Source organism: Ciconia boyciana, chromosome 9 (assembly GCF_034638445.1).
Source record: "Ciconia boyciana chromosome 9, ASM3463844v1, whole genome shotgun sequence".
NCBI classification, from domain to species: domain Eukaryota; kingdom Metazoa; phylum Chordata; class Aves; order Ciconiiformes; family Ciconiidae; genus Ciconia; species Ciconia boyciana.
The window spans coordinates 351,999-366,788 of record NC_132942.1 but is presented as its reverse complement, the minus strand read 5'-3'; positions in this window follow the sequence as shown (position 1 = coordinate 366,788).

Genomic DNA, 14,790 nt, shown 5'->3' with positions numbered 1-14,790 from the left:
AGTTATCTTGTTTCATGCAAAGTTAGAGCTGCCTTCTCGTACTCTGCAGTCCTGATTCACTAGGGTGTCCTCTTTTAGGAGACTGCCAGATAAACAGGATTGTTTTGCTGATTCATTCTTGCAGCAATGTCAGGACAGCCTCCAGCACTGCATTTCATGTGCCTGAGGGAAAGTCAGGCTAAGGGCAAACACAGAAAAAATAGCGAAAGAGCCAACTTGACAAGAAAATCTGCTTGTCCTACTTACATTTAGAGGCAGAGGTCGGAGATGGGTGCGTTCTTTCATTCCCCAGGAAATGGCATGTTCATGAAGGGCAGGCAACTGATGAGCCTGCTATCTCCATCGACAAGGGAAGGACAGTGGCTGATGCTTCCATCACCACGCTCCAGTTTCTACACTTTTGGACACTGCAGGTTAGAAGGTCAGAATAGACCTTTGTGATCCTCCAGGCTGCTCTGCACATCAAGGGGTTCGGGTTCTCCATCTCAACTCTGCATGTCTTTCAGAAAACCATCTGATCTTGATTTACACTTCTAGTGCTGGGGAGTATGTGACAGGCACAGTAAGGGCCTAAAACAGAATCCTGCCCTTGCTGTTAAAAATGGGCATCCCGTATCTCCTCTAAATGTGCTCAACTTCAGGTTCCAGCAGTAGAGCAATAGACCTCCCATACACATCCATCCTTGAGCTTCAGGGGCCTTCGGTATCAAGTATCTGCACCCCCATATTGGCACTTACAGACTGTGATCGAGTTCCGCTTAACATTCTCTTTGACGTGACAATTGTATTGTTGTCCTTGAGAATAAACTACAAGGCATGTTTTCCAGTCCTTTTGCTATGATTGTGGCTGGAGGGGTGGCAGTTTTCTCATCCACTGGAAACATAGGCAGCTAGAACTGAAGGCAGCGTGGCAATAGTATAGCAATGTTAAATACATCCATATGTACTCTCATTTGATATGTCTGCTTACACACCCAAGGACTAGCATTAGTTGTGTTTGCCACAAAGTCATGCTGGGAGCTGATGTTCAGCTGATTTAAAATCCCTGTTTCCCAGAACAGAGTTTCCCGTGCCGGTAGGTATGTCTTTGTTCCTAGAGATACGAGTTCATGTGCGACCCTGTGAATGTCCCATTTTGTGTGACTGGGCCCAGCTTTCCGCGGCATGGCCGACGTGCTGCCCTACCCCCCTGCGTGTACTATACTGGATGAGAGAAGTTAACGGATTGAGACTGGAAGGACATACCTTGTGTTGTCATAAACTAGAAAAGATGGGAACAGGATGGTTGTCCAACATGGAAACAATGTTGGGGGGAAACAACCCTTTATACCAGGTACTGGGGAGAGGTTTCACCACGGGCACAGACGTCATCTGACAGACTGCTGTACAGCAGAGCGGTGTCTTTCGTGAAATCCTTTACCAAAGTCAAACCACTGCAGAGTTAGAAAGAAGAAACATTTGACTGTCAAAAGCCTGTTCAGTATTTCATGTCAAAGCCACAAGGAAAGTGGGTTCATAGCCTGTTAATTTCTATTGCAAAGTGCTGTTGTATTGTTGGAGGGTATAACTTCCAACAGTACATACAGACTGACTTCAGCATGCTGTCGGAGTCTGTCATGCTAACAGAGATCACTGCTCTGATGAGCAGTTGGAATTTATAATCTTCTGTGCTGGGTTATTCCAAGAATATTTCTGAAATGGAGAAATGCTCTTTGTTCCCAGATTTGTTTAGTGCTGAGCAAAATCTATGGGAAGTTTCAACATGTGTTTTTTTTCCTCCTGAAATGAGCTGATAGTCAAAATGTTAACAAATAATAATTGTGGAACAGGAGTTCTGAAAAATTCCCTGTGGGGAATTTGGCCTCTCCTTCCTTCTCCCTCTCCTTGTCTTCTAAGGAAGGACTACTACCTCCTCCTCAAGGCCCAAGGACACCGTGGCGCTGCAGGCATCACCATCAGATGCAAACTGAGTCAATCAGTCATGAAGTTGTTGGAGACAAAAGGTGCCAGAGATAAAGCTCTCACGAGGCAACAGAAGTAATGTTTTTAAGAGGTTCAGAAGTACAGGTTTGGCATCAGTACGAAACTCCAAATATTCCAACCTGGGTAGAGTCTACATAGCTAGCTGGACCCACTCGAACTAACGAGGAGGAGCACCTGGTGACCCAGGAGGTTCTGTGCATCAGGTAAGCTCCAGCCACCTTGCCTGAAGATGGAGATAGTTCAAGACCAGCCCGGAGATGCAACTACAGACTTCCAGGAACTACCAAGTAAACCTGTAGACATCTTCTGTAGGTTGCAGGTCAGTGGGTGTTTTCAGCATCACCGTTTGGGGAAGGGTGAGACTGTAGCCACTGGAAGAGGTTGATGTGGAGTGGACCATTAGGGCCTGGATGAGATGGATGTACGTAAGAAAACACCCATTCTGGATCAGTTTGAAGCCCAAAATATTCTGCCAGACTTGGGCCAGATTCACTTCAAGAGCAGTCAGCCCAGTTCCTCTGAGTTCATGTTCTGCCTCCCTGCTCATCGCTCTTCCTCTCAAAATCAGTCTCTTTCCACCTGTTCTGTTTGTTCCCTGCCTCCCGGATGGCGTCATCCAGCATCTTCTCCCAGGCTGTGAAGCCTGTCTTGGCCATTCTCACTCAAGAACTCCGCCTTTGGCCTTTGCTGTGATGGCAAATGCTGACTTGCTTTCAAACGCCAGCCTGCTGTTGTGACTCCCTCTCTTTCCAGCCTGTCCCAGGGATCACCAGCTACTCCTCTCTGTGCCTGCTTTTATTCCCGCACAAGACTTTGAAGACTAAGCTGAGATTTCCTTGTTTCCATGGTGTTGCACTTGACCTAATCAACCACTGCAGACCTAAAAGTGGTCTTGCCTTCAGCCTCCCTGCCCACAGCTTCAGGAGAGGACACTGATGCTCTACAGCAAAAACAGGTGGTGTATCTAGAGATAATTAGTGATTACATGCCAGTGATTACATGCCTATAATCAGTAATTAGATGTCTAATTAAACAGAGTAGAATTATAGTGAATTTAAAGGTACTATGTTTGTTTGTTTGTTTGTTTACATGGTTTCTTGTGACTGTGAGGCAGCAAGCAGTGAAATGTTTTTTGGCCAGGCTAGTGAAGTAGGCAGGGCCGCCATTTGTGCACATTTTCTGTCATGGCCCTCTAACCTCTGGTATAACCCGTGACATAAGCATCTTAGCTGTGTAAATACCACAGGAACCAGGCTGTGACAGAAAGATCCCAGTCTGCTTGCCTGTCGGTCCATTTGCTATCACTTTGGAGGAAAACCATATTCTCTAAACCGGAGTGAGTAATGTCTTGCAGGAACTAGAACCTGTGCTTGCCATGGCCAGGTCTACTTCTTAATTTTCACTAATTCAGATGAAAAATAACTGGGCTGGGAAAGGGTTGTTATCTAATGATGTGTAAAGCTAGACTGTGCTAACTTGGTATCATGGTCCTTGCTGTGCTGAGAGAGAGGAGTCTGCTGCTTGCTGTCTAGCAGCTGTCCTGGCTCAGTGTTAGCCACAGCTGAGACAGGAGCAATAGCTGGGCAAGGCCTTACTATCTAAGAGGAAAAAGAGTTGGCTCTAGCACTGCTTTAGGACTCTGCTTTTCCCTGGTGAGTCATGAATTTACTAGGATAAACTGTATTTGGAGGCATAAATGACTGGCCAGTGATGTACAGAGCACGTGCAGGAGGCAGTCTTACCAGGCAGCTCATTCCGGCGTGATCAGCAGCGGAGAGCCAGCCACCGATGAGCAGAGCGACAGGCTCCTGGATGCTGACACGACTCTCCTTCCCATGCTGCAGAAGGAATTCCTGTCATCAGGGAAGTCCCTGTAAGGGCAAGGACGGGGATCTCCCAAGCAGCGTGGCCGTGTGCGGGGGAGCGCCCCAGGCAGCGGTCTGGGGAGCGTCACTTGCGTGCATGGGACGTGGCAAGGCCGATTGAGAGCTGAAAGCTCCATCCTGTCACAGTAGATTAGCTGAAGAGAACTTGACGTTCTGAGGTGATGGATACTGAGCGAGGACAGAGCTACAAAGGTCAGAACGCTGCTAGTCCAGAAGCAAGTCTGCAAGTATTTCTGTTTCTTTCCAAGCCACACCAGGGAGCCACGTGCTAACTGCTAAGGTTTTGTCTTCCATCTGTTTGAAAGCAGGGGTGGGGGGAGGAATCACAAGAGAGAGATTTATCCTTGTTGGCCAGAGGATGAACCTAAGTCCTGGCTGAAATCTGTATTTGTTGAAGGAAGACACTGCAGGAGAGAGCTATCTCAATGAAAAGATAAGTTTTGTAGATTTTATTTAAACTAAACCAGCATCTTTCAAAGTTTTATGCATCAAAGAGAACAGAAAAAAGGCCCAAATGCAAAGATCCTTGTTAGATCCTCAAACATCAAGACATGTCACCTTCTGATCAGCTGAAGATCCTTTAGAAGTTTTTGAGAGCATGCTTTTTTCAGGTAAGCAGACAGCTCTTAGGATTAATAATAAGCTACATTTGCTTTCAGCTTTAATATACTTACGTAATTCTAACCAGGTCTACTGACCAAAACATGTTATGAAAATCATTTGCATTCATTTAATTAGCATAGTTCATCGGACAGTTGCAAAGTTTCAGGATACCAATAAGTGCCACCGGTACAGACAGGAGTCAGTGACGGCAACGCAGAAAAACCTTGCCGGAGTCGTCTTCCCCTGCGTGCGCAGCTCCTGCTCACCTGCTGCTCTCCAGCCTTGGCATAGGGCTCCCAAGGACGCTGCAGTGGAACACGTGAACCGTCAATGCTGGAGCTGATTCCTGGATTAGAGAATCACTTACTGGTTCGTGGTTTGCTTTGGTTTGGTTTTCCACCCCAGTTGCATTACATGCTTGCGCTGCGCAGACAGCACGAAGGCAAAGATGCGATGGGATTGCGGTCTTGGGGCCTCCTGCTGCGGAGGGGTGGTGGCTTGCAGCCGGGCGCTGCGGCCTCCGTTCTGTAGCTGGTAGGCACGGTGATGTCAGCGCAGCGTGGCGGATGTGTGCGAGAGCGCTGCCTTCCTTCACAGGCACTTGGCCACTGATCTGGGCCGTCCAACAGGCGTGCTGTCTGCCTTGCAGGTGTAGCTGTGCCTGCAGTCTGACACATGCAGCGAAGGAGAAGTGCCAGGTCTAAGCTGATCAGACTGTGGCACCATTCCTCTCCCACCACCGTTGCAAAATGGGCTGCTGACGAGACCCACATCAGCCGGTCGTCTGTTTTCCTTGTGGTGGAGCCAAGATGAAAGGGCATACTGACATTTCTCATAGGGACTGACTTGCAAAGGTCATTTGGACTAAAATTTACCCATCCAAATTTTACTTCCATTTCTACTTACTACTGCTTGCTGTCAAAAGTATCCAGAATAATGATGGTTTCACCTTGCTGTGTTCCACCTGGCTAGGAGAGTTGGTTTTATCCCATTCCTGTTTTAACATTCCTGGTGTAAATCTGGATTGACTGGAATGTAGCTCAGTGGAGATACATTTGTGCAAAACTGGCACAGGAGAAAGCAGAATCACGCTTGCTATGTTTTGTAACAAAGCTACATGGTGTTGGTGAGCGCAAGATACCTGACGCCATCAGCCAAGCATAGCAACTAAGGCTCTGAGATGCAGTGGGAACAGGCAGGCAAGAAATGAATGAGCTCAAGGCACTTCAGGAAACTCCTTGATGTTTATACCATGCATTGCTTGGCAAAAAAAATGGGCAATTTTCACTGGGTATAAAGAGCAAAGAAAGTAGGGCAGTAAAGATATGAGTCTTTCAGCAGATCCAGCACCAGCAAGCCACATCTCCAGCTTATCTAGTTATATTAGTAATTGTGTTCGGTCTGTATTCACTGTCCCACCAAACTTCCCTTTGAAATCACTGCCAAATTATCCCACCATTAAGGACTGGTGGGCTATTCCTTCAACACAGATGTTAGAATAGATAAAAATAGATAATGTCCATCTACGTTGCTTGCTAAGTATGTCCTAGGGAAAAGCGAGCACAGCTTATGGGCTCCCCTTTTCAGGGAATACTAGAAAAAGGCTTCTGTACTAGCAAAATCCATCACCGAAACACATCCTGCCCTTCACTCCTTCGCAAGCGGTCTTGGAAGGGGTCGTTCCCTAAATTCATTTTCAGCTGCTCACATGAAACCCAAGACTCTGTCAGAAGGCTAGAACCCAAGCTCAGCTGCATTGAATACACCTGGAAGAAGTCACCTGAAAAAGGGGGACTTAGGCCAGAGTAAATCCTGCCGCATCAAGGTCAGTGTCAGGCCCATGACGCACCCAGAGGCTGGGGGAGAAGGGCAGGCTGTGCCAGTTTCAGACCACCCGGTGGATTCCTGTTTCCCAGGGAAATCCTCATCGTACCGAAGAGGTGAGCTTTCCGGCTGGACTGTGACGTGTGTACCTGCTAAGGGTCCGGTCCACCGCGCTGTAAATGAAGGTCCCTGCAGGGAACCTTAAAACAAGCGGGATGCGCATGCAGGGCTGCGCTCCTAGGATCAAACGTTAAAGTTCTTAGTAACTTTTGCTTTAGGGGGCCAAAAAACGAGGCAATATACTGTTCCACAAAATGCTGTAATTTTTGCTGTTTTCTGTGTGCTGTATTGTTCTTTTCTTTCTCTGTGATGGCAGTAGGCACTTCAGCACCAAACTGCCCCTGAGTGGTTGCACGTCCAAGGTTAAATTTGTGACCCCATGTCAGAGGCTGGAAGTGGAAGCCACAGGTATTTCCTACTCATTTCAGAATGCTGTTATGTCTCTGGGCTTGGTTCTGCGTTGTCTTCCTCTGCAAAAGAGAGTGCAAAGTGTTAGCAGAGGCGGAGGACGCTCCACTCCACCCTCAGCCCGTGTATCAGTGCCAGCTGAAAGGGTGAGACAATCTCGCCCCCTGATCTCTAACAGTTTTGGAAGACTAGTTTAGAGGGGGTAGGGATTTTCTGGCCTTATGGGATTACTGTGTTGCACAGACCTTAAATTAACATCAAGGTTTTTTCTTTATAATACGTGTTCATACCCACCTTTGCTCCGGCTGAAGGGGCTTTTCCTAACTTCTGGCTTGGTTCTTTCATCTCAGCTGCTTTTACTTCTAAACCAATGGCTTGTGAGTGCCATGCCACGGGCAGACTGCAGTGAAAGGAATTAAACTGACTCATCACACCGCAGGCTCGTTCCTGTTTAATAGGGAATTGTGCACCACAAAATACCATTGTGCTGAGTGTCACCACTCTATGAATTTTACTAAGTAGGAAAAAATAAAGACCAAAGAGAGAGACACCAATGAACACATAAAGAACCAGACGCTTTCTTGCCGGAGAGGCTGGAACCCAGGGTCCAAACTGCAGCATTTTGATGAGGGCCCTTTACAGAGCACGGGCGAGTTAAGAATGTCAATGGCTGTGAACTTTCAAAACACAGTGAGGTGTTTGGGACTGGAAAATTGTGAAAGGCGGCATATCAGCCCTTTCCCTAGGAAAGCATATGAATGTGGTATCTGTTCATGATCAACTTCAAATGTCTGAGCTTGAAATCAATCTGCACCCCAGATGTGCTAATGCCTTAACTGCAATACAGCTTTCACACATCCCATAAAACATACAGTATTTTAAGAATTTCAGACCCATAACTGCCAAATGAATCGCTCTCAGTCTGTGAAGCTAAAATCCTTTTCCTTTTCCCTATAGTTGCCCTGTTACTACAGATTTCTCTTGGTAGAACATGGATAAGAACACAGCAGGTTACTTTTGCAGTGTGGCCCTTCTGGTTCACTGTGGTTGCCTTTTACCTTTCCACTATTTCTGATGTACACATTGTGATATGGAAGTGAGGACCTGTGTGTGCCACCCACAAATATGTGCAGATAGTCAAACAGTTTTATGTACAGTATCCATGGTATGTCCTTACAGGTTTAGCCTAAGTGACCGTCCATCATTAGAGTATTCAAACCCTTCATTCAGTGCCTAGGCTAGCTGATAAAAATCCAAGTAACGGATACCACGGTGACCTCTGGAAGTTTCTGTGCTGAGAGTGTAAAAACAGAGGCTTGTCCTTCCTGCCAAGCTGGAATGCTCGAATTCTTTTCACAGCTCCTATCAGTTAAGCAACTGCAACTGTACTGGCTGGTTTACCTGGGGCTTAAAGAAGGCACTCTGAGGAACTGGTCACCTTAAAAGTACCCTGTTTCATATACAAAGGAATCCAAACTGCTGTAGGTTGTTGTCTTTTTATTATAATACTTGGTGGCTATTGCCATTCTTTTTCTCCTTCATTCTCTTCATTCTCAGAAGTTACAGGGAAAGCGTAACACCAATGCTTTCTAGCTATGTCTAAAAACAACAGTCTTGTTTGAGAGCGTGTGTTGTCTCCAGATGAAGAGATTTACACAGAGTGCTTTCTGAGCATCACTTCTGGAACTCGTAATAGCTCAGGGGTACTTGAACTCAGGCTCACATAGCTGCCCACTGCTTTTCTCTGGCTTGTCCTATAAACATGAAATACGTGTGCCTTAACCCTGTTAAGAAGTGTCTACTTTTTCTGTACTTTCCTTTTTTTGAAACTGCAATTTATTTACTTAGACTTGCACAGTAATAGTTTCTAACTTATTAGCATTTTTCCTTTGAGGATTGCAAAGCACTTTCCACGACGAAGAGGAAAGGACCAGAGAGGTCCAGATTTTCTCTGCAGAGCTTTCACAACAAGGGCAGCTATGGCAGAACCAGGAGACATGGAGTGCTGGGGACAGCGTAGGCACCAGCAAGGTATACTGCAACTGGGGAAACATGCTGCTGGGAACATGGCAAGGAAAGCCCTAAAACGTGGTGACTGAGAGAATTACCAGATACTGTGGTTCTCATCCTGAAAAAATGTTTCACACGTTCTACATTGATGATTTAATGCTATTTATGTAGTTTAGAATGTTTCCATGCTTTTAAGTTAAAGATAGTATCACAGCGTGCAGACTCAGGACCTAAGAGATAATTGCAGCCAGTGCCACTTGTCAGAATAATCATGTAGAGTTTGCTCAGGTTTCATTCATAAAAATCTTTTTTAGGTACCTAATGAAAACGGACTGATTTTCCGGGGTGCCGAGTACTTTCAAATCTGCCATTTGCCCTCTTCCTTTTTCAGTGTATGCTCTCCATTAGTCCTAAAAAACATCCAGTTGTATTCTCTTCATGCCTGGACAGGAGTTCAAATCCCTGACTTGGAAACTGCTGTTGAAAAATGTTGTCCTTTGCCAGGGAAGTTTCTGGAAGTGCAGTGCATTCCCACCGAGGGGGAAAGGCAGTGCTTTCAGACCTCCTTTATCTGTCTCCAGGAAGTGAAGCTCATTATGTTTCCCCTGCAAAGCAGAATAATAATCTTGTTTTGTAAAGTATGTTTTGTGTCAGGTTAACATTACTGAACTTCTGGATTCGTTGAAAACATACAAAGAATGCACAAACAAAAGACTCCCGGTTCCAGAAGCTTCTCCATTCAAATCTCCAAATACACATAACCTAATTAGGGCTATTATAAAGAAATAAAAATTAATGAGCTGCTATTATATGATCCTTACTGCATTTATATTGCAGTTTGTTCGTAAAGGAAATAGTCTGCTCAGGACCTGAGCCTTTACAGCATCTGGGAGTCAGCAGCCGCTAATGATCAGGTGTGCCTCAGCCAAGGAGACACTCCGACCTGCGAGTATAGTTTCAGCAGAGCCCGAATAGAGACCGCAGCAAGAAAGCACACCAAGAGTTTCTGTTGTGTCTTTAACAATGGAGAGAAGCATCTTCCCCTCCAAGAAGTACTGATAGGCAGCCTTAGCCAGATTTGGGTGTAGTTGCTGGATCCTGAGCTGAAGCATTTCAGAACAACGCTAGTTCGTGCAAAGGAGTGCACGTCCTCTGAGCGAGGCGACGTTCTCTGCAACAGATGTCTTTTGTGGGTGGGTACCAGGCTGCGCATTTGCAGTTTAAAGGCATTCTAGAGCAGTTAGATCATCACTGTGTGGCCGACTGCAGGAAGGAAACTGGTGTCTACCGTGGTCATGAACTCACTCCCTCTGTGGCTGGCTGATCCGAATGTCATCCATACAGCAGAGCACAGCTAATGCACTTAGAGTGCAAAAAGCAGAGCCGGCAGAGCTCCATGCATCGCTGGCATAAGACAGGGCCTGTCCCAGTCGTTGGTGAGACTGCTGACTTTGGTGTTTTCGTTTCTTCTGAATGGAGAAGGCTTTTCTTTAACTGCTTTTACTACTCACTATGTTGCATTTCTTTATGAGATGAATGGAGCTATATATTTAGGCAGGTGTTAGGAAAGCAATTCCAGAACAATTTTTAGTGACTTTCTTTCAGTTTCCAAACTAATGTCAGATTTCTAGCATTTCAGTCATTTTACAGTTGCTAAAGCCAAGCATGGGTGAGTTTTGCCTTTCAAAGTTTTGGCAGTCAGGCTTTGTATTTCTGCTATAATTTTAATCAAAAACTTTTTGGTCTGATTTTTATCAGAGTAGCTCAAGATTTCTTTGGGTCTCATGGTCATATTTTAAAATGGGTATAGGAGGCGAGTATATTTTTCCTGTTCCGTTATTGGTCAAAATTTGTAAAATCACAGCTTTCCTGGCACATTTTTCGCACTCAAATACTAAAATGATAGACGGGGACACTGCCCATTCCAGGCCTTCACCCCCGGCTTCAGGGGTCTGCAACACGCTGCCACAGGGTTCAAGCAGGAATACTTTACTGTCAGCTGTCTACCCCCCTTCTCTGGACTCTTAGGCTAGGCTGTTATCTGTTACACCTCTGTAAATCAGGAGCAACAACACTCATCTAAGCTGTTCCTGCTGGTTTAAGCACGATCGAAACACGGTCTTGTTGGTGAGCTGTTCTGCACGCTTGCTGAAACCCCACAACAGCGAAGTACTCAGCTGGCATTAGATGTTCAGCTTCGAACAAGCCTAGGGAGAGGGTAATCACCAGATGATATTCTTGTTCCAGGAAATATTCCAGCAGAAGCTGTTGGTAAGGGTTTGTGCTGGGCCAGTTATGCCCTACTTGAGTTTACGCTGAAGATTTTCCTTACTCTGCTCGCTGTCTGTCTTGCTCTCTCACCCTTCTTGTCTTCTCTTCCCCTCCTCAATCTCACACTTTCTGGCACCTGAAGAGCCAGCACCTGAGGTCGGTTTAAATGGTCCCAGCCATACCTGGAAGAAGCCCCCGTGCTCTGCGGGGAGGCCTGGGGAGGGAGGAGTCCCCGACAGGAACAAGGCCGTTCTCGGGGGTTTGTAAGGCTGTTTGTGGCTGTTGCTGTAGCAATGGTGAAATGCTAACCAGGGAGCAGGGAACAGTCAGCTGTGTCTCTGGGCTTAATAATATGATTTCATGTAGGACATCAAACAAGAATGCAATAACTCAGCAACTCTGCTTTAGGAGTCTAAAGGAAACCAGATGAAGCTACGCAATTTTTTTTACAATACCCAAATTCTTTATGCAAGTCACCTTGTTTTATAAGTATTCGTTCTCCCCGAGTCCTCTGAGGATCAGAATCTAATAAATGTGCATATTTGTGTGATTTTTAGTTTAGGCTTGGCATGAGAGCTCTGGACGCTCTTTATTCGCAGAACAAACACCGTCTTATGAGCTGAGTGAGATTCACTTATTAAGTCTCAGCTTTTAACCCAGCTTGCCAAGATTCTTCCTGGTAGCTATGGCATGCAATAATTTTCACCCTTTTATTCAGTGGCACACACACCTTGAATACCATACTCTTAGAGATCCTGATCTCATGATTGCTGGCTTTCACTTCAGCAGATAGTTACCAGACCTCAAAAACCCATTTCATACAGCCAGGCAAATGCTCTAATATATTTATTTTAATATTTAAATACTTATCCTAGTTCATGATGACTTTCTTTTAACATACCATGTTATTTTTTGTTTGCTTTTCTCAAATATCGAGGAGAATGTGTATTAACATACAGTGAATTATAAGCCTGAATGGCCTAAGACTTTCACCTAAAGCATTTTTAGAGTTGACACCTATGTGAATTTTAATGTGCGAACTGTAAAGTATAACATAACAGTCATATACACAGTTTGAAATTTGAACTTTCTTTTGGCTTGCTATACATGTTCCCATATAGATAAAAAATATATATGATCTATGTAATAGAATTTATAATTACCATGCAGGTCCAATTTCAATTTGCCATAAATATTTCATGAGTAAGCTCCAAGTCAGGATTATTTGGTGAAGATGCTCATGGAGCTATTGAATAACAAAGACAGGCAGCCACCTGTGGAAAACCCATCCATAGGAAACATGGTGGCATTTGTCAGTCGAACTGATATTTATAAATCATCTGTCCCCTGTCATGAGGGCAGAATATGGTACATCCTTCAAATGGCCAGAGAGTCACTCCATGTCAGGATGGGATCTGCATTAACGTAAGCAGTAAGATTACAATTTCGTGATTCCTCCAGATGAGAGAATATTGAATCTAAACCAAATGCTGCCGCGTTGCCAGGGCAGAGCTTAGAGCCCTTCTGACACTAAAGACGGTTTGGGTCCAGAGACAGAATGGCCCTTCTCCTCCCAAACCCCTGGGGTATTTAGCGTGGCTCTGCTAAATACCAGAGCCACGGTATTTAGCGTGGAGGCGTGCTCTGCGCGTGCCGTCGCACACGAGTCGTGCCAGGCCGGTTTCAGCCTGGGGACACGCCAGCAGCGATGGCGCGTGGGAACGGCACAGTGGGCGTCGTGCCTGCGGAGCGGCAGCAAGTCACCCGCGAGCGGCAGGCAGAAACTCCCAAGGGTGCCGTGGCTGGCGCCCAGGGCCACGCGGGTGGGAGCTGGCGGGTCCCGCCTGGCAATCAGCGTTCGTGAGCGGGGGGCGAGCAACCTCAGGGCGCGCGGAGGAACACGTTTCGGCTGCAGAGGGACCTGGGACATGGGCTTGCTACAGATGATTGCTGGCGCGGTGGCAGGAGGCCTGGGGTACCCAAGAGCAACGGGCTTCCTAGCAGTCTAGTGCTCATACGGGCAATTGAGTCAGGATTATTGCTAAAGCCAGCATTTTTGACTGGAGGCACTGAAAACCTATTTGACGGCTGCGTCTTGCCAGACCCCAGGTTTTTGTTATTAATCTCTGCAATTGCCTTACATTTACTTCTGTGGGTAAGAGATGTCCCCAGGGCATGAGCGTAGATGGTGTACTGGAGTATAAAGTTGAAGACCTTGAATTTCCTGCTCCTGCTAGGCTCTCGTGGCTCAAATACGGGTGTTTTTCCTGAGTCTGAGGCAGCTGAGGAATTCAGGCAGTGTGCAGCACTAGGGTCCAGGCTATGGTTGGTGTTCAGTTTAGCGATGGCTGTGGAGCTCAGTTAATTTTTGTATTTAAAAAATGACCTGCTGTTTACAAACAGAGAAGGACTGGTGGGAGATGTGGTGGTTGGAGGCCGTCTTGGGCTTAGTGACCATGATATGATAAAGTTCTCGATTCATGGCGAAGTGAGGAGAGGAGTGAGCAAAACCACTACCATGGACTTCCGGAGGGCAGACTCTGGCCTGTTCAGGACACTGGTTGAGGGAGTCCCTGGGGAGACAGTCCTGAAGGGCAAAGGGGTCCAGGAAGGCTGGGCATTCTTCAAGAAGGAAGCCTTACAGGCGCAGGAGCAGGCTGTCCCCATGTGCCGTAAGACAAACCGGGGAAGACGACCGGCCTGGCTGAACAGGGAGCTTTTGCTGGAACTCAGGAAAAAAAGGAGAGTTAACCACTTTTGGAAGAAGGGGCAGGCAACTCAAGAAGAGTATGAGGATCTCGTCAAGTCAAGCAGACAGAAAATTAGACAGGCAAAAGCCCAGCTAGAACTCAACCTGGCCACTGTTGTAAGAGATAATAAAAAATGTTTTCACAAATACATTAACAACAAAAAGAGAGCCAAGGAGAATCTCCCTCCTTTATTGGATGCGCAGAGGAACATGGCCACCAAGGATGAGGAAAAGGCTGAGGTACTTAATGCCTTCTTTGCCTCGGTCTTTAATAGTCAGACCAGTTATGCAGGGTATTCAGCCCCCTGAGCTGGAAGACAGGGACGGGGAGCAGAATAAACCCCCCATAATCCAGGAGGAAGCAGTGACCTGCTACGCCGCCTGGACACTCACAAGTCTATGGGGCCGGATGGGATCCAGCCGAGAGTACCGAGGGAGCTGGCAGAAGTGCTCACCAAGCCCCTTTCCATCATTTATCAGTACTCCTGGCATACCAGGGAGGTCCCAGTTGACTGGAGGTTAGCAAATGTGACACACATCTACAGGCAGGGCCAGAAGGAGGGACTACAGGCCTGTCAGGGACTACAGGGACTACAGGGCCTGGGGAACTACAGGGCTGTCAGCCTGACCTCGGTACTGGGGAAGATTATGGGGCGGTTCATCCTGAGTGTGCTCAACAGGCGTGTGCAGACCAACCAGCGGATCAGGCCCAGCCAGCGTGGGTTCATGAAAGGCAGGTCCTGCTTGACCTACCTGATCTCCTTCTACGACAAGGTGACCCGCCTAATGGATGAGGGAAAGGCTGTGGATGTTGTCTATCTTGACTTCAGTAAAGCCTTCGACATGGTTTCCCACAGCTTTCTCCTGGAGAAACTGGCGGCTCATGGCTTGGACGGGTGTACTCTTCGCTGGGTAAAGAACTGGCTGGATGGCCGGGCCCAAAGAGTGGTGGGGGATGGAGTTTACTCCAGTTGTGGCCGGTCACAAGCGGTGCTC